The 27,339-nt window shown below is 42.0% G+C and overlaps 1 protein-coding gene across 1 annotated transcript in view; it reads left to right on the top strand.

The window, feature by feature from the left end:
- Positions 1-2,717: 2,717 nt before the first annotated feature.
- The window catches only part of LOC126412663 (cytochrome P450 6k1-like), a 92,079-nt gene continuing 67,457 nt past the window's right edge, over positions 2,718-27,339 (top strand). The window contains exon 1 of the mRNA XM_050082365.1: positions 2,718-2,741. The gene's annotated coding sequence lies outside the window, so the exon portion shown is untranslated. The remainder of the gene's footprint in view (positions 2,742-27,339) is intronic.

Below are 27,339 nucleotides of genomic sequence, written 5' to 3' on the forward strand. Positions count from 1 at the left end.
GGGCTCGTGACCACATCAGTTGGATGCTAGACGGCTGGGGAACCGTGTCCTGGCTTGGTTCAAATGGCTCTGAGCACTATGGGACTTAACATCTGAGGTCATCAGTCCCCTAGAACTTACAACTACTTAAACCTAACTAACCTAAGGACATCACACTCTTCCATGCCCGAGGCAGGATTCGAACCTGCGACCGTAGCAGTCGCGCCGTTCCAGACTGAAGCACCTAGAACCGCTCGGCCACCACGGCCGACGAACCGTGTCCTGGTCAGATGAGTCCCGATTTCAGTTGATAAAAGCTGATGACACTGTTCGAGTAGGCGCACACCTCACGAAGCCAAGCACCCAAGTTGTCAACATGACACTGTTCAAGCTGGTGGTGTAGGCTGCGTTTAAATGGAATTATCTGAGTCTTCTGGTCCAACTGAACCGATCATTGACTGGAAAATGTTATGTTCGGCTATTTGGAGATCACTTACAGCCAAAAACGGTGGAATTTTTTGGCACTGCACCATTTCACCAGGCCACAATCGTTCTCCATTGGTTTGAAGAACATTCGAGAGAATGATTTGGCCACCCATATCGCCTGACACAAATCCCATCGAACATTTACGGGACATAATCGGGAGGTCAGTTCGTGCACAAAATCCGGCACCGGCAAAACTTTCGTAATTACGGACGCCTGTACAGGCAGCATGGCTCAACATTCACTGAAGTGGACTTGCAGTGACTTGGTGAGTCCGTGCCACGTCGATTTGCTGGACTACGTCGAGGAAAGGAGGTCCGATTCGACATTAGGAGGTATCCCGTGACTCTCGTCACGTCAGTGTTCTCGTATATAAAAGGAAACGTCCTGACTGACTGGCTCGTATATGGATATGGTGTCTGTTCTTTCGGACATGTCCGAATCCGTATAAGTATATCCATATAAGTATATAGTTTTGGCAATACCGGCCGTAACCTTCTTCCTCTCTGCGGATGCACACATATTACACGAACTCTTACAGGACTTGGTAAGAATGTCTTCCACGAGTAATGAGTGTGTTGGGTAGGGACACTACGAATGCAGTGTGTGGACATATAAGGTGAGAATGGGGGTCTCATGCGAGGCGTGCGCGAGATAGTCCCTGCAGTTGCACTATCCTCTGTGCTCTCGGTGCTCAGATGGATAGAGCGTGTGCCATCTCAGCAGAAGATCCTAGGTTCGAGTCCCGGTCGGGGCACACATTTTCACCTGTCCCCGTTGATATACATCAATGCCCGTCAGCAGCTGAAGGTATTAATATGTGATTCTAATTTCGACTGACTCATTCGTCGCCCAGCCCAAACTGCTACGGACAGAAGCTTGAAATTTGGAGAGGGTGTTGATCTCATAGTTTTGGCATCGTTTAATAATGGATTTTCCGAAATACCACCCTCTGAAGGGGTGAAATGGAGGATGAAAGGTTCTTTGAAAATATGTCGTTATTAAGACAATTTTGAAGCTAGAACTGCAACTGTTCGTATTTGGTTTGTCACTCAGAAATGAAGAAATATGTTTTTCAGCATATTTGCAAATTCAGCCACTAAGGGGGTAAAATACTGGGTGTAAGTCTTTATCAAAGCACTACTAAAGCAGTTTTAAAGCTGTATCCATGAAATTTGGTATTTGACTTCTCGGTTAGAAATAAGAAAATACGTGTTTCAGGGTTTTTGGAAATTCAACCTCTAGGGATTAAATAGAGCATGAAATATTTTACGAAAATATTTCAATATGAAGGCATTTTTTAAGATATATCTATGAAAATTTGTATTTGTCTTTTCAGTTAGAAATAAAAAATGCGCATAGCTGTGTTTTTGGAAATTCAACCCCTAAGAAGCTAGTCGTATAATGGAATCTCATTAATTTACTGACTCATCATCGCCAAATCCAAACTGTTAAGGACAGGAACTTGAAATCTGCAGAGGATTGGTTGGTTGGTTGTTTCGGGGAAGGAGACCAGACAGCGAGGTCATCGGTCTCATTGGATTAGGGAAGGACGGGGAAGGAAGTCGGCCGTGCCCTTTGAAAGGAACCATCCCGGCATTTGCCTAGAGCGATTTAGGGAAATCACGGGAAACCTAAATCAGGATGGCCGGACGCGGGATTGAACCGTCGTACTCCCGAATGCGAGTCCAGTGTCTAACCACTGCGCCACCTCGCTCGGTTCTGCAGAGGATGTTCAACACATACTGTGGGCGTTGTTCAGTTAGATATTTACGAAATTTCACCCCTAAGGTGGTGAAGAAGGGAATAAAAGGATTTTTGAAAATATAATTGGAGTTCAAGTCTTTTCCTGATTAATTGAAGATCGGAATAAATAAGTAACAGAGTGACGTTTGGTAATCAGCAAGTAAACAATAAAAATAAAAATACAGCGGCTGAGGACGATGGCCTGTTGACAACATCCTGGAGAGCAGAATGTTCTGGAGCATAACCCAGAGCGAACAACCCTGTTGGGACACGGGACGCCTTACGTGACGGAGCTTGAACGTACTCTATAATTACATTTGCGGACAATTGCATTGCTCTTGCTGGCAAACCGGTCTACACGCAACTTGTTTCGGTGGTGTCATGTTGCAATAATTGGCAAAGTGCTTATTTGTTTTCACCTTGCTTATTTGTAGCAAATACCTGTCAGACGTTCAGGATTCACGGTATAAAAGAAAGGCGGAACCTGCTGCGCAAACGTAGTACTCCGTTGCAGCGATCGCCGTCGCCAAAGGTAGGCCATCCTTATTGCGTTTTCAAGAAGACGCTTTACTTATTATCATTATTATTACTTCTTATTACATTAACTTTCACAAGCTACTAACAATGCTTGGCAGAAGGTAAAAGTTACCTGTTTTATCAGTGCACTCGGTTGAAGTCCTCTCTAGATTCCACTTCATTTCACGTTTATGCTGTCAGTTACGTTATAATCCTCTTAATATTCTATCCATTGTAGCTGTCGTTTTTATGGCCTTCAGTCAGGAGACTCCTTTGATGCAGCTGTCCCTGCTACTCTAACTTGTGCAAGCCTCCTCATCTCCGAAAAACGACTGCAACCTAAGTTCTTTGAACCTGCTTACTGTATTCATCTCTTGGTTTCTCTCTACAATCTTTGTCCCCCACACGTCCCTCCAGTACTAAACTGGTAATCCCTTAATGTCTCAGAACACATCCTATCAACCTACCCCTTCTTTTCGTCAAGTTGTGCCACAAATTTCTTATCTCTCATGTACTATTCGGGACCTCCTCACTAGTCACATGATATACCCATCTAATCTTCAGGACATTCTGTAGCACCACATTTCAAAACAATTTATTCTCTTTTTGTCTGAGCTTTTATTGTCCATGTTTCACTTCCGTACAAGGCTACCTCCAAACAAATGCCTTCAGAAAAGAATTACTAATGCTAAATATACATTCGATGCTAACAAATTTCTCTTCTTAAGAAACGTTGTTCTTGCCATTGCCAGTCCGTCTTAACATATCCTAATATGTGTTTGTGAACGTGTGTACGTTCAACATCTCCGTCTAAACTACTGGACCAATTTCAACACACATGTTAGTGTTGTTGTTGTTGTTGTGGTCTTCAGTCCTGAGACTGGTTTGATGCAGCTCTCCATGCTACTCTATCCTGTGCAAGCTTCTTCATCTCCCAGTACCTACTGCAACCTACATCCTTCTGAATCTGCTTAGTGTATTCATCTCTTGGTCTCCCTCTACATGTTAGTAGCTAACTGGAAAAAAATACTTTGGGGGTAAGAACTACCTACCCCCTATAATAGTGGGAATGCTTTCGTGGGTGAAAAGGGAACGATGTAGAAGATTAACTCAGGAATGTCTGGAGTAATTTCAACCAAATTTTGTATGTGATACATATGTCATCATTTGCATAAAATACTGTGGGAGTTACATACCCCTGCCACCCCCAGGGGTGAGGGTGAGAAGCAGTGACTTGTAAAATTATTCGATATTGGAATCGAATCCAGAATTAAAATCAAGAACACCTCCCAACATGAGTAACTTAGACGTAAATACTCTCGTTGTGCCGAAGCAGTTTAAATCACTTAACAACAGCGAGGTCTGTGGTCCATATTGTATACCAGTTACGTTCCTCTCAGAGTAAGCTTAAACAATAGCTCCGTACGCAGCAATCACTTACAGTCACTCGCTCGTCGAAAGATTCGTACCGGAAGACTGGAAAGAGGCACACGTTGCACTAATACTCAAGAAAGGAAATAGAAGTTATCAGCGGAATTACAGATTTATTTCACTGACGTCGATATGCAGTAGGATTTTCGAACACACACTGTGTTCAAACATTATGAATTACTTCGGAGAAAACGATTTACTGATATATAGCCAATACGGATTCAGGAAATTTCGTTCTGGATTCGTGGTTTTCTATCAGAAAGGTCAGAGCTCGTAGCAACTGACGGAAAGTCATTGATTAAAACAGAAGTAATGTCTGGCGTTCTCCAAGAAAGTATTACAGGCCCTGTGCTGTTCCTGATCTACATAAACGATTTAGGAGATAATCTGAGCAGCCCTCTTTGCTTGTTTGCAGGTGATACAGTCTTGTACCGCCTCGTAAAGTCATCAGGTGATCAAAATCAGTTGCAGAATGATTTAAACAAGATATGTGTATGTTGCGAAAAGCGGCAATTGACTCTAAATAAAGAAAAGTGTGAAGTAATCCACATAAGTACCATAAGGAACTCGCTGAATTTCGGCTACACGATAAATGAAACATATTTAAAGATATTTAGAGATTAAAATTACGAATAACTTAAACTGGAACGATCACATTGTGAGTAAAGCAAACCAAAGATCGTGGCTTATCGGCAGAACACTCAGAAAATCCAATAAGCCCAGTAAAGAGACGGCCTATACTACGCTTGTTCGTCCTCTGCTACAGTATTGTTGTGCGGCGTGGGATCCTTACCAGATAAGACTGACCGGGATATTGAAAAAGTTCAAAGAAGGGCAGCTCGTTTTGTATAATCACGAAGTAAGGGAGAGAGTGCCACGGACACGAAATGAGAATTGGGGCGGCCATCATTAAAACAATACGTTTTTCGTTGCTGCAGACTCTTCTCAAGAAATTTCAATAATTAACTCATTGGTCCGAATGCGTTGCGGCAGGATCTTCTCTCGAAATTTCAATCACCAACTTGCTCCTTCGAATGAGAAAATCTTTTGTTGGCGCTCACCTTCACAGGAAGAAATGACCATCATAATAAAATAAGAGCAATCATAGTTCGCACGGAAAGATTTTTAAGCGTTCGTTCTCCCCGCGCGCTGTTTGAGAGTGGAAAGGTAGAGAAATAGCTTGAAGGAGGTTCGATGAACCCTCTACCAGGCAATTAATTATGAGTTCCAGAGTAATGATGTAGACGTAGATAGTTTTTTGGTCGCTAGGTTCATTGGTGACAGCCCTGATAAGGTTTCACCTCCAGGAGTGTGGGAAGGATGCAAAGACAGTAGCATACCAGTATATGTGTGTAACGCCTCAATCAGTTTCTGCGAAACTTGCACATGTATAACTTGTCATCTGAAAAATGTTATGTGACGATTACACTTCCCTATTTCCTATATTCTCTATGACTGAGGATGGGCTGAAAGAGGGATTACATGAGTCAGGAACGCTGAAATAATTTCATCCGAATCCTATATATGACTCATTCTATATTATATATATTAAATACTATACCTTTAAGATACCCCTAAGGGTCATCATCGGGATGAGACGAGGTGACATGTGAAAATATTCGAAAACGACTTGTTGGTATTTATTCCTGCATTTTGCTGATTTTGAATAACTTAAAAGTATAAAGCGAAATCGATATCTTACTTCTGTTGTTCATTGCGTCAACCAGGTCGGGAGTTTTCAGGAGGTTTAGCGGTTAAGATCATGCATTACGGCCGACTACCAGAGATATATTAAAAGTTCTCTCTCTAGAATCGAACAGTGTAAATCAACGGAGAATCAGACAGTTACAGCGACAATCAGTTACAGATGTAATATGTGTACAAATATACGCGAAATACGTTAAATATGTGATATATATATATATATATATATATATATATATATATATATATATATAGTGAACTAAAAGAGCATATGGGTATGAAGGTGAAGCCATTGGTAAAACGCTAGTAAAATTAAGAAAATGTAGGCTAAGGTAGGAGTAAATTATTTTTATTTGATAACTTGCTGAATACCTGCTGTTGCCTGGGTATCTATTTATTCTAGTCTTGTATTATTTCATCTCACCTCCTCTTTGCCCATCTCCCCCACCCCTCCCTCGGTCCCTCCTCCCCCTCTCTCTGACACCGCCTCAACTCCAAAGTCTTGTCTGTCTCCTCCTACCCTTCTCTCTGTCCAACTTCTCCTCCCACTCTTCAAAAAAATGGTTCAAGTGGCTCTGAGCATTATGGGACTTAACTTCTGAGGTCATCAATCCCCTAGAACTTAGAACCACTTAAACCTAACTAACCTAAGGACATCACACACATCCATGCCCGAGGCAGGATTCGAACCTGCGACCGTAGTGGTCGCGCGGTTCCAGACTGTAGCGCCTAGAACCGCTCGGCCACTCTGGCCGGCTTAATTCGACAACATTCCATTATCTTAATTTTGCTTTTCTTGATGTTTATCTCAGATCCTCCTTTCAAGAGACTGTCCGTTCAACTGCTCTTCCAAGTCCTTCGCTCTCTCTGACAGAATTACAATGTCATCGGCGAACCTCAATGTTTTAATTTCTTCTCCATGGATTTTAATACCTACTCTGAATTTTTCTTTTGTTTCCTTTACTGCTTGCTCAATATACAGGTTGAAATATCTTTCCCATAACACTCTGAAATTTCGAATACATAGGTATTTCTTTTTTTTTTTTTTTTTGCGACAAACGTCGAGCAGTTATAGAGGGTGTCTTGAGAAACAAATCGAGGATAGGAACCCCTGCCCGGAAACGTCATCCAACGACGCTACAGACCATCGAAGCTATTGGTGCCGGCGCCTGCCGCTACAACACCCCTTCGGCAGCAAACGTGACTTTGTGCGCAGATAGACTGAAGGCGGAAAATCTCGCAATGTTGTTTGTTATTCGGTGATCGCGACTGATTGCGACGATTGCCAGTGGAAAAGAAGGAGCTAGCCGCTACATAGAAAGGCCTTGTCTCCCATTATTAGAGTGCTCTGTTGACTCACTGGATGACGGTTTCGGACACGGTTTCCACCCGGCGTTCATTTTTTTTTTATTTTGTTGTGTATCAGAAAACAATGGACAATTTAGAGGGTTCCAGGAGAAAAATAAATGGGGGGGGGGCTCGAAACCTTTGTCCGAAAGCGTCATTCACCGAGGCAACAGAGCATCGTGTTTATGGAGGAAAGCAGTTAGCTCCATCCTCTCGACTGGCGATCGTGGCCATCAGTCACGACAACTGAATAACAAACCACTTTGCGAGACGTTCCACCCACTTTCCGGCAGTGTACAAAGTCATGTTTTCTGACGAAGGGGTGGCCTCATTGCAGACGCCAGCGACCATAATTTCCGCACAGTGCTTTTCTACCCTTGATTTGTTCCTCAAGACATCCTCTATAACCCTCGAGATTTGTCGCGAGATTTCTCGGAAAATCTGCTTATCAGTTTCGTTTCAAACATTTCAAACCCTTGATTTGTTCCTCAAGACATCCTCTATAACCTTCGAGATTTGTCGCGACATTTCTCGGAAAATCTGCTTATCAGTTTCATTAGAAACATAGATGTCCAGGTTATGTTATTTTAATTTAAAGGTGCCTATTTATTGTCCAATTCATATTCATTAATCTTTATACAAAACTACTCTTCTGCAATCTCTGCAGTGTCACTAAATTTTCACTACATACGAGTACAAATCACACACTTGTGCCACACACGGAGTTTTAAAAGAAATTACAGGTGGCATGTGCCCAAAAGGCGTTACTCTTGAATATTTCATTCTTTCACAATTTACAAATTTTGCTAATATATTTTGAAACTATTAAGTGTATTTTCAAAATGTCGAGTCTAATTAAAAATTTATAAAGTCTTATTCACACAGTTTTAATACAAATGCAATTTCGAATCAGTTTTGCTCTTTAGTTTCAGCTGAACTCATGCCATCATTTCTGAGTGAGAGCAATTATCCCTTTTGTTTTAGTGCTTTTCAGTTTCCGTTTCAAGAACAGTAAGGAACTCAGATACATTCCAAAATCTACAAAACGAATAATGGTGACATTGTTTTACATCAAATGGCCAAAATGAGAGATTAAAAAAAGTGTAGGGACAAGATAAAGGCCAAAAATTTTGGGATAATTCGAATTATTAGGTACGAGATATTAAAGAAAAAAGGGATATAAAAGGAGGAAGTTATAATTCCGTTGTGGCTACAAGGTCTGTAAAATTTGCTGGGAATGTTATTCTGAAAATCAGAAATAATTACCGAAAGTTATAAGCAATGTAATATGAAGCCGAAAATTTCTGGCAGATTAAAACTGTGTGCCGGACCAAGAGTCGAACTCAGGACCTTTGCCTTACAGGGGCAAGTGCTCTACCAACTGAGCTACCCAAGCACGACTCACGGCGCCTCCTCAAAGCTTTACTTCCGCCAGGATGGGGCGTGAGTCATGCATGGGTAGCTCAGTTGGTAGAGCACTTGCCCGCGAAAGGCAAAGGTCCCGAGTTCGTGTCTCGGTCCAGCACACAGTTTTAATCTACCAGGAAGTTCCATATCAGCGCACACTCCACTGCAGAGTGAAAATCTCTTTCTAATATGAAGCCATTGTTTGCGCCCAACAATTTTTATGTTCAGTGTAAAGATTTATGTTAGCATAATATTGGTGCTATATGAATAATCTGAGTCTAATTAAGTGAAAGTAAAATCATTTGGAAATTAAACAAAGAGTTTCGCATAACTCAGAGACTGAGGATAAACGCCTTTAATCTTATTCTTCTTCCGGTATTTGTTATATATTTTCTCAGTGTTAGTGACAGTGGTCGGTAGACCTTCCTGAACCATCACTCCCTCCGGGACGGACATTGTGTGCACTGTCTGTCTTCATCTAGAAGCCGGCCGCGGAGGCCGAGCGGTTCTAGGCGCTTCAGTCCAGAACCGCGCTACTGCTACGGTCGCAAGTTCGATCCTGCCTCGGGCATGGATGTGTGTGATGCCCTTAGGTTAGTTAAGTTTAAGTAGTTCTAAGTTCTATGGGGCTGATGACCTCAGATGTTAAGTCCCATAGTGCTCAGAGCCATTTGAACCATTTTTTTCGTCATCTAGAGAAAATTTTGTTGGTCAAACGTGAGAACGTATTCTAAATGGTTTTGTTGCGTGTATTTGATAGGGGATGTCGGTACCAGCCTAGTATGCACTCAGTTGAATGTGGGAAACACTCTAAAAACCACATCCAGGTTAGCTGGTCGTTGATCCACATGGCGGATTCGATACGGGTTCAGACTCGCTCCTCAGGATCCTGGAAGCAGCATACTACAAAGAAGTGACAAATGTCACGGGATGCCTCCTAATATCGTGTTGGACCTCCTTTTTCCCGGCGTAGTGCAGTAACTGAATGTGGCATGGACTCAACAAGTCGTTGGAAGACCCGTGCAGAAATATTGAGCCATGATGTCTCTACAGCTGTCCGCAATTGTGAATGTTTTGCCTGGCAGGATTTTGTGCACGGACTGTCCTCTCAATTACGTCCCATAAATGTTCGATAGGATTCATGTGTGGCGATCTGGGTGACCAAATTATCGTTCGAATTGTCCGGAATGTTCTTCAAACCAACTGCGAACAGTTGCGGTCCGACGACACGGCGCATTGTCATCCATAAGTATTCCATCGTTGTTTGGGAATATGAAGTCCAAGAACGGCTTCAACTGGTCTGCAAGAAGTCGAATATAACCATTTCCAGTCAATGAACGATTCACTTGGAGTAGAGGACCCAGTCCATTCCACGTAGACGCAGCCTACACCACTAAGGAGCCACAACCAGCTTGCACAATGCGCTGTTGACAACTTGAGTCCAACGTTTTGTGGCGTCTGTGCCACACTCCGTGCCGAACTCTGTTATCAGCTCTTACCAACTAAGATCGGGACTCATCTGATAAGGTCACGGTTTTAAAGTAGTCTCGAGTCCAGGAGAGGCGCTGCCGGCGGTGTCGCGCTGTTTACAAAGGCACTCGCGTCGGTAGTCTGTGCCATAGCCCGTTAATGCCGGATTTCACCATTCTACATCTACATTTATACTCCGCAAGCCACCCAACGGTGTGTGGGGAAGGGCACTTTACATGCCATTGTCATTACCTCCCATTCCTGTTCCAGTCGCTTATGGTTCGCGGGAAGAACGACTGCTGGAAAGCCTCCGTGCGCGCTCGAATCTGTCTAATTTTACATTCGTGATCTCCTCGGGAGGTATAAGTAGGGGGAAGCAATATATTCGATACCTCATCCAGAAAAGCAACCACTCGAAACCTGGACAGCAAGCTACACCGCGATGCAGAGCGCCTCTCTTGCAGAGTCTGCCACAGGATTTTGCCAAACATCTCCGTAACGCTATCACGCTTACCAAATAACCATGTGACGAAACGCGACGCTCTTCTTTGGATCTTCTCTATCTCCTCTGTCAACCCGACCTGGTAGGGTTCCCACACTGATGAGCAATACTCAAGCATAGGTTGAACAAGTGTTTCGTAAGCCATCTCTTTTGTTGATGGACTACATTTTCTAAGGACTCTCCCAATGAATCTCAACCTGGAACCCGCCTTACCAACAATTAATTTTATATGATCATTCCACTTCAAATCGTACCGCACGCATACTCCCAGATATTTTACAGAAGTAACTGCTACCAGTGTTTGTTCCGCTATTATATAATCACACAATAAAGGATCCTTCTTTCTGTGTATTCGCAATACATTACATTTGTCTATGTTAAGGGTCAGTCGCCACTCCCTGCACCAAGTGCCTATCCGTTGCAGATCTTCCTGCATTTCGCTGCCATTTTCTAATGCTGCAACTTCCCTGTATACTACAGCATCATCCGCGAAAAGCCGCATGGAACTTCCGACACTATCTACTAGGTCATTTATATATATTGTGAAAAGCAATGGTCCCATAACACTCCCCTGTGGCACGCCAGAGGTTACTTTAACGTCTGTGGACGTCTCTCCATTGAGAACAACACGCTGTGTTCTGTTTGCTAAGAACTCTTCAATCGAGCCACACAGCTGGGCTGATATTCCGTAGGCTCTTACAGTGCGGAACTGTATAGAACGCCTTCCGGAAGTCAAGGAAAAAGGCATCTACCTGGGAGCCTGTATCTAATGTTTTCTGGGTCTCATGAACAAATAAATCGAGTTGGGTCTCACACTATCGCTGTTTCCGGAATCCATGTTGATTCCTAACGGATACGTTTCTCTTAAGTCCAAAATTGTTTTTGCGGTTATTTCAGGCAGTATGCTTGTCTGTTTACACTGACGACTCTAAGCAAACGCCGCTGTGCTCGGTCGTTAAGTGAAGTCTGTCAGCCACTGTGTTGTCCGTGGTGAGAGGTAACGCCTGAAATTTGTTATTTACGGCACACTCTTGAGACTGTGGATCTCGAGATACTGAAATCCCTAAATAGAATGTCCCATGCATCTAGCTCCAACTACCACGCCGCTTTCAAAGTCTATTAATTCCCTTCGTGTGACCATAATCACGTAGAAAACCTGTCCACATGATGACAGCTCCGTCAATGCACTGACTTTTCATACCTTGTGTACGCGATACTACCTCCATGTGTATATGTGCGTATCGCTATCCGATGACTTTTTGTCGCTTCAGTGTAGATCCTCTGTCTCTAATTAGCTCGTCGTCGACGGGCATTAATCCATCTTTTTCTCTATATGAAAGGCTAGAAACCTTTTGCGCGTATTGGGAGAGCACTCCAGACGATAAGTCGTAATTTACTGCAGAGACGATACAAGGAACTAGACGTGACCATGCGCGAGGTCGATGTTACGTCATCAGAAGGTGCGCCAGGGCCTACCTTCTATATGTCTTGTTGGGATGGCCTATCTAGCCGGTGAAACAACTGCCCTGCTCTGGTCGTGCCGGAAGCGCCGCGTAACCTCACGTGTCTAGACGTCCTTGTGCCAGAGTCAACAGCTCTAGCACGACCCTGAAGTTTCGTATAAAGACGCGTGTCCGCCAGCGCCCGGCGTCTGCGACGCCACTGGCGTAAGCGCGGTTGCCCGAAATCTCAGCAGCAGGTGAGTGCCGCTGACGATGACAGTTTGTTGCAGAGCGAAACGTTCTGTTATGTTATGTAGCCAAAGATAGGTAGCTTCTAAGAGTATTCAAGAGTGACAAGTGATCTGATCTATGTTTCGGAAAACCACAGGGTGTATCCGACGATGTGATGGTGAAGAAGTTTTAGGGTCTCTAAAGTACGTTCAGCAGAATGACTGATTGACATGGAATCTGAGATTTGATGCGTAACTGCAAGTCACAGTTATAGTGAAAAACTTCACGTTCTCGTCGTTTACTAACTTATTTCTTCCTTATTTCTGGCATAGTGGGCGCAGATTCTCGGGTGTAAACCTGTGGTTCCAAGTTCGATCCGTAGGCGATATTATATTTTTTTCTTAATAACAGACTTTTGAAAAGTATTCTGCAGCTACCTCTACATCTACAGGGTGTGAATAATAACTGTCTACAGCATACCACAGTGACGTAGAAGAAGTCGGGGCGAACAATTTGACACCAAACACTTGTGGTCTATCAAGCCGAGAAAACAACCTCAATACGGCCTACGAAACCCCATAAGTGGCAGCGCATGTGCGCCGCACGAAATTTTTAATATCCTCTCACAGCCTTGTGTCACCGGCTTACTCGTCCAAATGTTGTTGTTGTGGTCTTCAGTCCAGAGACTGGTTTGATGCAGCTCTCCATGCTACTCTAACCTGTGCAAGCTTCTTCATCTCCCAGTACCTACTGCAACCTACATCCTTCTGAATCTGTTTAGTGTATTCATCTCTTGGTCTCCCTCTACGATTTTTACCCTCCACGCTGCCCTCCAATACTAAATTGGTGCTCCCTTGATGCCTCAGAATATGTCCTACCAACCGATCCCTTCTTCTAGTCAAGTTGTGCCACAAATTTCTCTTCTCCCCAATTCTATCCAATACCTCCTCATTAGTTATGTGATCTACCCATCTAATCTTCAGCATTCTTCTGTAGCACCACATTACGAGAGCTTCTGTTCTCTTCTTGTCTAAACTATTTATCGTCCACGTTTCACTTCCATACATGGCTACACTCCATACAAATACTTTCAGAAACGACTTCCTGACACTTAAATCTATACTCGATGTTATCAAATTCCTCTTCTTGAGAAATGATTTCCTTGCCATTGTCAGTCTATATTTTATATCCTCTCTACTTCGACCATCGTGTGTTATTTTGCTCCCAAATAGCAAAACTCCTTTACTACTTTAAGTGTCTCATTTTCTAATCTAATTCCCGCAGCATCGACCGATTTAATATGAAATGTAAAATTGACGTTTTACCTCACTATCAGCACAAAATTAACAATTTTTTTTTGTTTCTCTGCCTTCTTACTACGAGACGACTAGACTTATAAGTCCATATCGAACTGAAAGTGTAATCAGTTTTTGCATAATGTGTTGAAAAGTCTTTTCCTTTCATTACGGTCACAGGAAAGGTTGACTTAGTAATGTTAACAAAAGCCGTTGGCATAACAGGGCGGAAAGACATTAAAAAAAACTCACCTGGAACGCATGTGTTGTAGCTTAGGTGGCTTCTGTAAACCAGTTGGGTGTTGTTTAGCGGCTTGATAGAACGCAAGCGTCTTATAACAAATTGACAGTCTCGACTTCTCCTATATTTATACGGTACGTTATAAACAGCTATGTACATAATACACTCAGCAAACCACCTTGCAGCGTGTGGCGGAGGGTAGTTCGGATACCGCTCTCACCCCTGCCCCTTTCCTATTCCAGTAGCGAACAGTTCACGATAAGGACGATTGCCGCTAAGTCTACGTGTGTGCTCGAACCTCTGTAATATTGTCTTCACATTCTTTTCGCGAGATATACGTAAGAGGAGGCATTGTATTCGTTGACTCTTCTAGGAACGTATTCCCTCGGTGCTGTAACAATAAACCACCCTGTGATGCATAACGCCTCTCTGCTACTGGAGTTGCTTAATTATCCCTGTGACGATTTCGTGTGTACTAAATTAACCCGTAACGAGACGTGTTGCTCTTCTTTTGATCCTCTCTGTTTCCTCTATCAATTCTGTCTTGTACGGATCCCACACTGACGAGGAATATTCAAGTACTGATCGAACTAAACTTTTGTAAGCTACCTCCTCTGTTGATGGACTTCATTTCCTGAGGTTTCTTCCAATGAATGTCAGTCTGACGTTGACCTTTCCTGTGATTAGTCTTATGTGGTCGTTGCACTTTAAATCGCTACGTATGCAGACTCGTAGACATTTATGGAAGTAACTGCTTTCAGTGATAGATTTGCAATCGTCTAATCATATAACAATGGGTCTTTCTGTTTATGTACACGCAATACGTTACTTTTGCTTACAATGAGGGTCAACTGCCACTCCCTGCACCAAGCGTCGATATCCTCTGCAGGTCTCCCTACATTTTGCTACAGTTTTCTAGCGTCATGACTTCTCTACAATGAGAATGATATGCTGTGTTCTGTTTGTTAGAAACTCTTCAATCTAATCACACATTTGGTCTGATTTTCCTTACACTCGTATTTTGTTCATCAGGCGGTGGTCCGAAACTGTATCGAATATCTTACGGAAGTTAAGAAATAAAAGATCTAGCTGGGCACCTGCATCTGCTGCCTTCTGGGTCCTGTGGACGAACAGAGTGAGCTGGGTCTCACACGATCGTTGATTTCGGAACCCACGTTGATCCCTATAGAGGAGATAATCGGTCTCCAGAAGTGTCGTAATACTCGAGCATGTTCCAAAATTCTACAACAGACAGACGTCAGAGGTATATAGGCCTATAGTTTTGTGCGTGTGTTCGACTTCCTTTCTTAACGACAGGGAGGACCTGTGTTTTTTTTTTTTTTCGATCATCTGGAACATCTCCTCACTCAAAAACCCCGTGGTATATTGCTGCTAGAAGAGGAGCAAGTTCTGTCACATAACCATGTTGCTATCCCGTCAGGTCCAACGGCCTTCCCTCTGTTGAACTGTTTTAGTTGCTTTTCTATCCCATAGTCATTTAATTCTATATCAGCCATTTCGTCGTTAATGTGGTGATTTAAAGGAGGAACTATAGTGCGACGTCCCTCTCGGAAACAGTTTTCTAAAAAGATGTTTAGTATTTCGGCATTCTCTGCGTAGTCCTCCGTTTCAAAGTTATTATCGTTTGAATCCTAAAACCCACTGTACAGTGCAAGACAGGGAGTAATTCCCATTACATCTCTTATTACAGCTTCTTCCCGTCCCATTCGCGTATAGAGCGAATGGAGAATGTTTGCGTAACTGCCTCTGGGCTTGTTGTAATTAGTTTACTCTTCTTTCGCTATCCCTGTGGAACTGACGTGTAGATACATAGGGGTAGATTTCTCACTTCACATTGGCTTTGCAAATTTGGTAAGCAGAGATCCGTGAGATAGTTGGTGTCTATTTCGTACCTTCCCCCATTGCTCTAACAAACCTATGATCATTCTTGTCATTCTTCTTTGTATACGATAATATCTACTGATAGTCCCATTTGGTATGGGTCCCATGCACTTGGCCTACGTAGACTGACCAGTGTGGCCGAGCGGTTCTAGGCGCTTCGGTCTAGAACCGCGCGACCGCTACGGTCGTAGGTTCGAATCCTGCCGGGCATGGATGTGTTTGATGTCCTCAGGTTAGTTAGCTTTTAGTAGTTCTAAGTTCTAGGGGACTGATGACCTCAGATGTTAAGTCCCATAGTGCTCACAGCCACTTGAACCATTTTTTAGACTGACCACTTTACCTAGTGTTGTACCTGTGAACCAAATTTTATCGCTTCATTTACCTACGACAGAGCCCATTTGATCAACCCATTTCGTATTCAACATTAATAGTAGCCTAGGCGAAATAAAACTCTCTCTTTTCCCTGCTTTGCTTACAAATAGGCTATCATCTTCGAAGTTCAAAAATGGCTCTAAGCACTATGGGACTTAACTGCTGAGGTCATCAGTCCCCTAGAACTTAGAACTACTTAAACCTAGCTAACCTGAGGACATCACACACATCCATGCCCGAGGCAGGATTCGAACCTGCGACCGTTGCGGTCCCGCGGTTCCAGACTGTAGCGCCTAGAACCGCTCGGCCACTTCGACCAGCCTCTCCGAAGTGGTTTCATACCTATCATATAGTGAGTTGTGAATGTAGCGTTCTTTAGATGTGCTTACTGCTTTTAAACGTGCTTTCTACATCCTGGATAGCTACTTAGCAGCACGGTGGGTGAGTGGGTGGCGGTGGGGGATGAAGGGGGGAGGGGGCTTTAGGTCGGAGCGCTATGATTTATTTTCTCATTTTATTTAGCTGGTTGCACGATCGACTCAATAGATTAATGGGTGAAAACAAGTAACTCTCTATACACAGATGCATGAGATTGCTACTGTCAGTTTATGTCATCGTTGTCAGTGCCGGAAGCGAGGCTTTTGTGTGTCAAGAAGCGTACTTTAGAACTAGATATATCATCAGTGACAAGCGCCATAGAATTTCGATTATCTACTAGATCATATATAAAATAGTCCAGCATCTGCCTTACCTGCCATTGGTTTAATGTGTTCCTATCACTTAAACATTGCTCTGAACGCATACTCCCGGATGTTTAATGCGTGTGACTTCTTCTTGTGACTGTTCAGCACTCGTTTAATCATACAATAATGGGTCTTGCTGCCTTTTTATGCGCGATACATCACATTTGTTTATGTTGAGGGTCAATTTACAGTCCCTGCACCTAGTGTCAATTCTCTACAAGTCTTTCTGTATTTCGCTACAATTGTTCTCGGCATTTATCAGCATCATCCACGAGAAGCCTGAGTTTATATACTGGATATGCCAACTAAATTTGTCACCTCATCTATTTCCGAAATGAGACAAAATATGAAAAAGGCAATTGGCCAGAGATGCACCTATGTCAGGAGCTCACACAATGGGTAGGAATGCACAATCCTTACAAGTAAACAAAGATCACTTTCAACACAAAATTACTTTTTTTAAATGACACGTGTTTTTTTTTTCTACCGAAATGAAAACTGGAGGTGCAATTAGTGATGGCAGACTTGGTTGCACTCCTCTAAACCTAATACCTGTAAATAATGAGAACCTGAGTTTCTGCCACAATGCTATAGAGCCGTAAAGCGGGTTGCCTACACAGTCTTGTAGCCTGCGGTAGGCAACCCTCGTTCTGTTCATTAGGGCAGAAAACTGTAGTGCCGTTGCCATCATTTGAAGTCTACGTATATCAGAAGGTATAACGCTTAGAACAGTGAAAACAGGTCTGCTGTCACTAATTGCACGTCAAGTTTTCATTTCACAAGTGCCATAAAAAACCATAACTTTGTGTTGAAAATCATGTTTGTTTACATTTAAGGGTTGTGCATTCCTGCCTATTGTGTGAGCCATTGACATAGATGCATCCCTGGCCAAATGCATGTTTCACATTTTGTTTTGTTTCGAAAATATAAGGTGGCAGATTTTGGTGGATCACCCTGTAAAGTCTATATACCTCATGATGACTGGGTGTTGTGTGATGTCCTTAGGTTAGTTAGATTTAAGTAGTTCTAAGTTCTAGGGGACTGATGACCATAGATGTTAAGTCCCATAGCGCTCAGAGCCATTTTTTTGAAAGTCCTTATATAAACTCAGACTACGATATTAATTTTAGTCATCAAACTCTTTGATAGAGGTGATTTTTAGTTCCAACGTCATTAAATCGCTTAACGATTTACATAAGTAAACACAAATGTCAAGGATAAAGTCGTCAAATTAGGTCACTTCGAATTGGTAGTAATGTGTTACGAGTCATTCTCCCACTGTAACACGTTACCCAATAGAGGCACCACTTGTTACGAAACACACATCCATCACGAGATTAGATTAGATTTACTTTCATTCCAATTGATCCGTAGTGAGGAGGTCCTCCAGGATGTGGAACATGTCAGAAAAACAACAATACATAACAAATATTTACAACTAAAACAAATAAGCTAATGTACCATTCCACAGGTCCCAAGTGGAACGATCGTCATTTTTTAATGAACACTAAGAGTCATTTTACAAATACTAATGCACTGAATTTAAAATAAAAAAGTTTTTTATTTATTTATAAGGTAATAAACATCTAATACAACTACTGTAATACTTATTTACAATGAACACATTGTTGTTGCTGTCGTCTTCAGTCCTGAGACTGGTTTGATGCAGCTCTCCATGCTACTCTATCCTGTGCAAGCTTCTTCATCTCCCAGTACCTACTGCAACCTACATCCTTCTGAATCTGCTTAGTGTATTCATCTCTTGGTCTCCCTCTACGATTTTTACTCTCCACGCTGCCCTCCAATGCTAAATTTGTGATCCCTTGATGCCTCAAAACGTGTCCTACCAACCGATCCCTTCTTCTAGTCAAGTTATGCCACAAACTTCTCTTCTCCCCAATCCTATTCAATACCTCCCCATTAGTTACGTGATCTACCCACCTTATCTTCAGCATTCTTCTGTAGTACCACATCTCGAAAGCTTCTATTCTCTTCTTGTCCAAACTAGTTATCGTCCATGTTTCACTTCCATACATGGCTACACTCCATACAAATACTTTCAGAAACGACTTCCTGACACTTAAATCTATACTCGATGTTAACAAATTTCTCTTCTTCAGAAACGCTTTCCTTGCCATTGCCAGTCTACATTTATATTCTCTCTACTTCGACCATCATCAGTTATTTTACTCCCTAAATAGCAAAACTCATTTACTACTTTAAGTGTCTCATTTCCTAATCTAATTCCCACAGCATCACCCGATTTAATTTGACTACATTCCATTATCCTCGTTTTGCTTTTGTTGATGTTCATATTATATCCTCCTTTCAAGACACTGTCCATTCCGTTCTACTGCTCTTCCAAGTCCTTTGCTGTCTCTGATAGAATTACAATGTCATCGGCGAAGCTCAAAGTTTTTACTTCTTCTCCACGAATTTTAATACCTACTCCGAATTTTTCTTTTGTTTCCTTTACTGCTTGCTCAATATACAGATTGAATAACATCGGGGAGAGGCTAAAACCCTGTCTCACTCCTTTCCCAACCACTGCTTCCCTTTCATGCCCCTCGACTCTTATAACTGCCAACTGGTTTCTGTACAAACTGTAAATAGCCTTTCGCTCCCTGTATTTTACCCTTGCCACCTTCAGAATTTGAAAGAGAGTATTCCAGTTAACATTGTCAAAAGCTTCCTCTAAGTCTACAAATGCTAGAAACGTAGGTTTGCGTTTTCTTAATCTTTCTTCTAAGATAAGTCGTAAGGTTAGTATTGCCTCACGTGTTCCAACATTTCTACGGAATCCAAACTGATCTTCCCCGAGGTCCGCTTCTACCAGTTTTTCCATTCGTCTGTAAAGAATTCGCGTTAGTATTTTGCAGCTGTGACTTATTAAACTGATAGTTCAATAATTTTCACATCTGTCAACACCTGCTTTCTTTGGGATTGGAATTATTATATTCTTCTTGAAGTCTGTGGGTATTTCGCCTGTCTCATACACCTTGCTCACCAGATGGTAAAGTTTTGTCATGACTGGCTCTCCCAAGGCCATCAGTAGTTCTAATGGAATGTTGTCTACTCCTGAGGCCTTGTTTCGACTCAGGTCTTTCAGTGCTCTGTCAAACTCTTCACGCAGTATCTTATCTCCCATTTCGTCTTCATCTACATCCTCTTCCAATTCCATAATATTGTCCTCAAGTACATCGCCCTTGTATAAACCCTCTATATACTCCTTCCAACTTTCTGCCTTCCCTTCTTTGCTTAGAACTGGGTTTCCATCTGAACTCTTGATATTCATACAAGTGGTTCTCTTCTCTCCAAAGGACTCTTTAATTTTCCTGTAGGCATTATCTATCTTACCCCTAGAGAGACAAGCCTCTACATCCTTACATTTGTCCTCTAGCCATCCCTGCTTAGCCATTTTGCACTTCCTGTCGATCTCATTTTTGAGACGTTTGTATTCCTTTTTAACTGCTTCATTTACTGCATTTTTATATTTTCTCCTTTCATCAATTAAATTCAATATTTCTTCTGTTACCCAAGGATTTCTACTAGCCCTCGTCTTTTTACCTACTTGATCGTCCGCTGCCTTCACTACTTCATCCCTCAGAGCTACCCATTCTTCTTCTACTGTATTTCTTTCCCCCATTCCTGTCAATTGTTCCCTTATGCTCTCCCTGAAACTCTCTACAACCTCTGGTTCTTTCAGTTTATCCAGGTCCCATCTCCTTAAATTCCCACCTTTTTGCAGCTTCTTCAGTTTCAATCTGCAGTTCATAACCAATAGATTGTGGTCAGAATCCACATCTGCCCCTGGAAATGTCCTACAATTTAAAACCTGGTTCCTAAATCTCTGTCTTACCATTATATAATCTATCTGATACCTTTTTTATCTCCAGGATTCTTCCATGTATACAACCTTCATTTATGATTCTTGAACCATGTGTTAGCTATGATTAAGTTATGCTCTGTGCAAAATTCTACCAGACGGCTTCCTCTTTCATTTCTTCCCCCCCAGTCCATGTTCACCTACTATGTTTCCTTCTCTCCCTTTTCCTACTGACGAATTCCAGTCACCCATGACTATTAAACTTTCGTCTCCCTTCACTACCTGAATAATTTCTTTTATCTCGTCATACATTTCATCTATTTCTTCATCATCTGCAGAGCTAGTTGGCATATAAACTTGTACTACTGTAGTAGGCATGGGCTTTGTGTCTATCTTGGCCACAATAATGCGTTCACTATGCTGTTTGTAGTAGCTAACCCGCACTCCTATTTTTTTATTCATTATTAAACCTACTCCTGCATTACCCGTATTTGATTTTGTATTTATAACCCTGTAATCAACTGACCAAAAGTCTTGTTCCTCTTGCCACCGAACTTCACTAATTCCCACTATATCTAACTTTAACCTACACATTTCCCTTTTTAAATTTTCTAACCTTCCTGCCCGATTAAGTGATCTGACATTCCACGCTCCGATCCGTAGAACGCCAGTTTTCTTTCTTCTGATAACGACGTCCTCTTGAGTAGTCCCCGCTCGGAGATCCGAATGGGGAACTATTTTACCTCCGGAATATTTTACCCAAGAGGACGCCATCATCATTTAATCATACAGTAAAGCTGCATGTCCTCGGGAAAAATTACGGCTGTAGTTTCCCCTTGCTTTCAGGCGTTCGCAGTACCAGCACAGCAAGGCCATTTTGGTTAATGTTACAATGCCAGATCAGTCAATCATCCAGACTGTTGCCCCTGCAACTACTGAAAAGGCTGCTGCCCCTCTTCAGGAACCACATGTTTGTCTGGCCTCTCAACAGATACCCCTCCGTTGTGATTGCACCTACGGTACGGCCATCTGTATCGCTGAGGCACGCAAGCCTCCCCACCAACGGCAAGGTCCATGGTTCATGGGGGAAGATGAACACATAACTGCACTGAAATGGTGCAGAAGTTAGATTATACTTACACACACACACCCACGCACACACACACACACACACACACACACACACACAAATTTTCAATGAACACATTACTGCACTGAAATTGTGCAGAACTTATGTTGTACTTATATACAAATCAGTTGGTTTTACTAAGAAATTCATCAATGGAGTAGAAGGAGTTGGCCACCAATAAATCCTTTAGGCTTCTCTTAAACTGAATTTCATTGGTTGTTAAGCTTTTTATGGCTGTTGGCAAGTTATTGAAAATGTGTGTTCCTGAATAATGCACACCGTTTTGTACAAGACTAAGTGACTTTAAATCCTTGTGAATATTATTCTTATTTCTAGTATTGATTCCATGAATTGAGCTGTTGGTTTGAAAAAGTGATATATTTTTAATGTCAAATTTCATTAAGGAATAAATATATTGGGAAGCAATAGTTAGTATCCCTCGGTCCCTAAACAGGCTTCTGCAGGATGTTCTTGAGTTCACACCACATATAATTCTTACTGCACGTTTTTGTGCCCGGAAAACTTTAGCTTGGCTTGATGAATTACCCCAAGAAATAATCCCATATGACTTTATGGAATGAAAGTAAGCATAGTATGCCAGCTTTTTCATTTTTATATCCCCTATGTCTGACAAAATTCGCATTGCAAACAGAGATTTGTTAAGACGCTTCAGCAGTTCTGTGGTGTGCTCCTCCCAGTTGAATTTATTATCAAGCGCTCGGGAGGACAAGGGTTCACATCCCCGTCCGGCCATCCCCATATAGGTTTTTCATGATTTTCCCAAACCGGTAAGGAAAATGCTGGTATGGTTTCTTTGAAAGAGCGTAGCCGATTTCCTTACACATCTTTCTCTTTTGACGTCGTTGTCGACGATACGTTAAACACTAATCTTCCTTCGTTCCTCCTTTAACGCTGTTTATCGTCCTGTAAGCATGCTCGGCAACACTAAGTTAAGCATAAAAGGTACTGAAAGAAGTACATTAAATTAGGAAATAGAGCTACCAACCACAGATTGGCTGGTTCTTGTGTTTCTTAGAGTAGTACAAAGCATACAAAATAAAACTTTCCCAGAAAACATTTAAAGTAAGGCTGACGTGGGATTGGCCCTTGTTAATGATCATCACAGAAGACGCTGCAAATGGCCACCGTTGACGTCGATGTAACGCTCCGCTCGATTTATGAACTGTGAGACGCGCCTGAGGGACAGCAGCAACTAGGGTTGTTGATACTATATCGATATATCGATATGTCGATTTTTTCCCAAAGATACCGATATTTATTGCCGATATTTTATTCACCGACGTATAGATATATCGATACCTAAATGACAATATCAAGTCCCGATATTTTTATTTTGTATTATAGTTTTTTCGCCAATTTTCGCTATTTATTTGGAACTGTTCTTTTGAAATTGTAGTAGAACGTAATTTTACTTTCACTGTGTGAAGGAATCTTACTACTTTTTGAGCTTTCATCACGTCCAGTCTTTCTCTTTGTTGTGTGAAGCAAGTTTAGATGGCACAAAGAGGAAATTCGATTACACCAATGTGATTATTCGAAAATAGTTGCTGAAAATGATGAACAAAATTCTAAATAACAAGATTGGTCTTTGCCGTGAGTCGTCACCTGTGAAAGGAAATGGTGCTGTAATCTGCGTTCGGCGGTACCAACAGAAACTGCAACGTTTAACTTCATCACTGCTAGGTCGCTGGCGTTTGCAAAAATGATAAAACGGGGGAATTGGCATTAAGGGGTCTGGTTAAGTCCGATATGTGACGAAATCGATCGACAAGGTACTGAAAGAAGCACATTATATTAGGAAATAGAGCTACCAACCACAGATTGGCTGGATCTTCTGTTTCTTAGAGTAGTCCAAAGGGTACAAATTAAAACTTGCCCAGAAAACATCCAGCATACCCATCGGACACCTTCTATTGTGCCACTTATATCCAGTTATCACCGTTTGCAAAGTGGTTATCACTAAGCCTGAACTTGAATTGTTTTCCTTTCAATTCCTGCTCTAAGAGGGGCAAGCAGGTTGCTAACTTGTTGATCTGCAGAATATCAAGTAATAAATCAATACTTAAATATTCAAGTCTAAAGCCGTTTATATATTTGCAATGTGCAGCGTATATTTTTATAGGCCGGTACGTCGATATTCTCTCCGTCGATGTATCGATTACATTCTTCAACATGTCTGGGCCGACAACGATATTTCTTCAACTATCGATTTATCAGATTCTCGATATTTTTTAAAAATGACAGCTGTCCTAGCAGCAACAGCGTTTTCGTTGTTCTGCTGTAGTTCTTCCAGTATGTGAGCGTTATTTAAGTACATCTCTCCCTTCAGTTTGCTCCAGAGCTACAAATCACACACACACACACAGAAAGAGAGAGAGAGAGAGAGAGAGAGAGAGAGGAGGCGATCGTGGTGGCCAGGAGCTTGCCCTGCCATTGCTGATTGCCCTCTCCTCACTGAACAGCTCATGCACTTATGATGAGGTTGTCAAAGAAGTCTGTGCTGCAGCTACGTCTTTCTGAAATATGTACTAAATCGTTTCTGGAAATGCTGGTTAGCATTACCCGTTAGGTGAAACAATCATGTACCGAACACCTATCATGAGATAATGCAATGATTATTTAAAGTTCTGATGGGGATTTCCCGATGCATAATGGCACGTATTTCGGAGTTCGCGTACCTCGACACGCTGAACCAGGGACAAGTAGTCTATCTTCCACCACTCAGAACTCAACAAGTGAAAGATCGTCTGGACACTTAAATTATGCATAACAGTAAATTTCTAAGGATACGGATGCAGGTCCTTTTCGATAATGTTTCTACAAGACGATCTCTAATTCCCACTGGTGCTGATAAAAGGCGTTGAGATTTCGTCGGACTCAGTTTCAGGCCTTTCTTCACTCGAGCAATGTTTCCCGGTGATGGAACTGTTTTTGGATAATTACGGCTTTTATTCGCTACAAAACCGGTGTAGCGCTATTTCGCTACTAAGTTTTTCTTCCTCAACTTTGCTGGAGGTCTTGCCAAAAGACTTGTAGTCCTTAACTACATTTACGCACACATTTTCCAACGAACTCTACTTCGCATAACACTTGGCAAGGAATACGCGTTGTTTTAACATGAGCACCATTTTGAGTTGCGGTCACTAGTTCGTCTGCTCCTATCACTCACTCAAACGGAATGACACATCGAAGTACTGGCGACAGAGCACGCAGGAGATGTGCATGCGTAGACGTATGTCAGCAACCAATCGTTGCATCGAAATCACGGTTTCCAGCAATTTCTGTCATGGGCCGTCAACAAGGCTCAGTTCCGCCTGTCTTATAAATATTTTCTGTGTTAGTTTTATTTGTCCTACCCAGCACAACACACAGCCGCGAAGTTCCTACAACCAATACAATTGATGAATTAATTAAAGCATTACTCTTTCGAATAGTTTGCTATACAGCTACTGAAAGTGGTTTACAAAATTTGCAAACGACTCTTCAGACAATCCCCTAAAATAAAAAATACCCTCTACCAGGGACTTCATAATGACCCTCAGGGTATAGATATGGATGTAGATATAGATGTTTGTGCTTTCTGCTGGATGCCATTCGAATCGGTATAGGGGATTGAGTAACCCTCATTATAATACTTGTCATGTGGGTATTCAGAAGCTACATATCGCCATCGAGTCGAGTCTTAAGTAAGGAAGTGAAAATTTGGCGCATCATCGATGCTGTTTTCGATTTCATCATCGACGTCTAATCTTCGATGGCCGATAATAATCGAAACCATTGACTGATGTTGTTAACATCGATGTTACATTATTATTTTATAGAACGTCTTAAAAAGCAATATACACATAATTCTAAGATATTTATTAATCTATTTATTAATCAACAAATACATAAATAACATACCTCCAAACTTTTTGCATACAAACCGTAAAACCATCATTTTTGTGACAAGTTTCCCCTTCAGCTTATTACGTTGCTGACAGAGCACATCCTACTTTTGACAGACTTAGTACAATTTTTTGTAACTTTGGATAAATAGTACGAATGACATTATTCTGTACTTCTAATGATCTTTTTTAAGATCTAGAAGACAGTCTTTCAGATAGTAACTGAACTGTGGTTGTAGATTCATTTCTGTTCCAGTTTGCAAATCGTTCTTATCCTGTGCTATTTTATAATGTTCACTCCACATATCAAATATGTTTTCTTTTTCAGTTTTCCAATAACGTATCAACATGTTGTCCATTCTCGTTGATTGTCGTTGCAACAGCTGCAAGGAAATACTTAGTAGTTTTGTGAACCTTCAGACATGCTGAAGTATATTGTAAGTGCATATGCTTGATTCTAGGATATAGCAACGTTGAAGTGGCTAATATCTTAAAGTGTTAAATTAATAGATAGCGCTTTTTGATTTCTGTCATGGTGTTACTGTTCAGATTTTCTCCTATGCTGTTTATTGGTTACAAGCTGGATTTTCTGATATTAAACATACTAGCTACTGAGATTCATTTACACTTTAGAACGAACTTTTCTACTCAAATTTGACGAGTAGCCACTCCTATAGGTCTCAGGATATCACGAACATCTGCCAGATATACAATAACTACAGCTGCTAGCACGGATGCTGCACTAGTGTGTGCTTACATAATTCGAAGTGTTATTTTTAGCAGCTAAAGAAATGGTTCAAATAGCTCTGAGCACTATGGGACTTAACATCTGAGGTCATCAGTCCTCTAGACTTAGAATTACTTAAACTTAACTAACCTAAGGACATGACACATATCCATGCCCGAGGCAGGATTCGAACCTGCGACCGTAGCAGCAGCGTGGTTCGAGACTGAAGCGCCTAGAACCGCTCGGTCACAGCAGCCGGCTAGCAGCTAGAAAAAGAAAATCCAAAAAGATGGGTAAACAACTTGTCACCCCCAATAGTATCAACTGAATAGACAATTAAAGGCATTAGTCGACGCCCCCTTTTTTTATTCGTCTGTCTTCTGATTGGTCATACATGGCACGTGATGAATTCATCACTTGTGCCAAACTCTTCATTTCAGAGCCACACTTACACATTACGTCCTCAGTTACCTGTTGGATGTATTCCAATTTCTGTCTTCCGATATAGTTTTTGCCCTCTACAGCTCCCTCTAGTACCAGCGAAGTTATTCCCTGATGTCTCAAAACGTTGTATCATCTAGTCCCATCTTTTTTTCAGTGTTACCCATGTTTTATACTTAGCATTGTATTGTATGTTAACCGGGGACCTAGAAACGACGGAGAGGCTCCGTCCCCGCCGCAGCCGCAGTGGTCCACAACCCAACTCTGCAGACGCGGGAATGGACGCGGCTAGTAGTAGCTTAGAGTTCCTCACAAGTCTGATTCCAGGAAGGAACCAGGCAGCGACAGACGGGGCGGCTGACCAGCAGGGGTGCTCAGAGGCGGCCTCTGAGAAGACACTCCCTCCAAAACAGACCGATTTAGGAGAGGAAAATGTCCCACGAAAGAGGCCAGCGGCAACTTCCCAAATAGCATCCCCAGAAAAGCCAACCACCTC

The sequence above is a fragment of the Schistocerca serialis genome, chromosome 7 (assembly GCF_023864345.2).
Source record: "Schistocerca serialis cubense isolate TAMUIC-IGC-003099 chromosome 7, iqSchSeri2.2, whole genome shotgun sequence".
Classification (NCBI taxonomy): Eukaryota; Metazoa; Arthropoda; class Insecta; order Orthoptera; family Acrididae; genus Schistocerca; species Schistocerca serialis.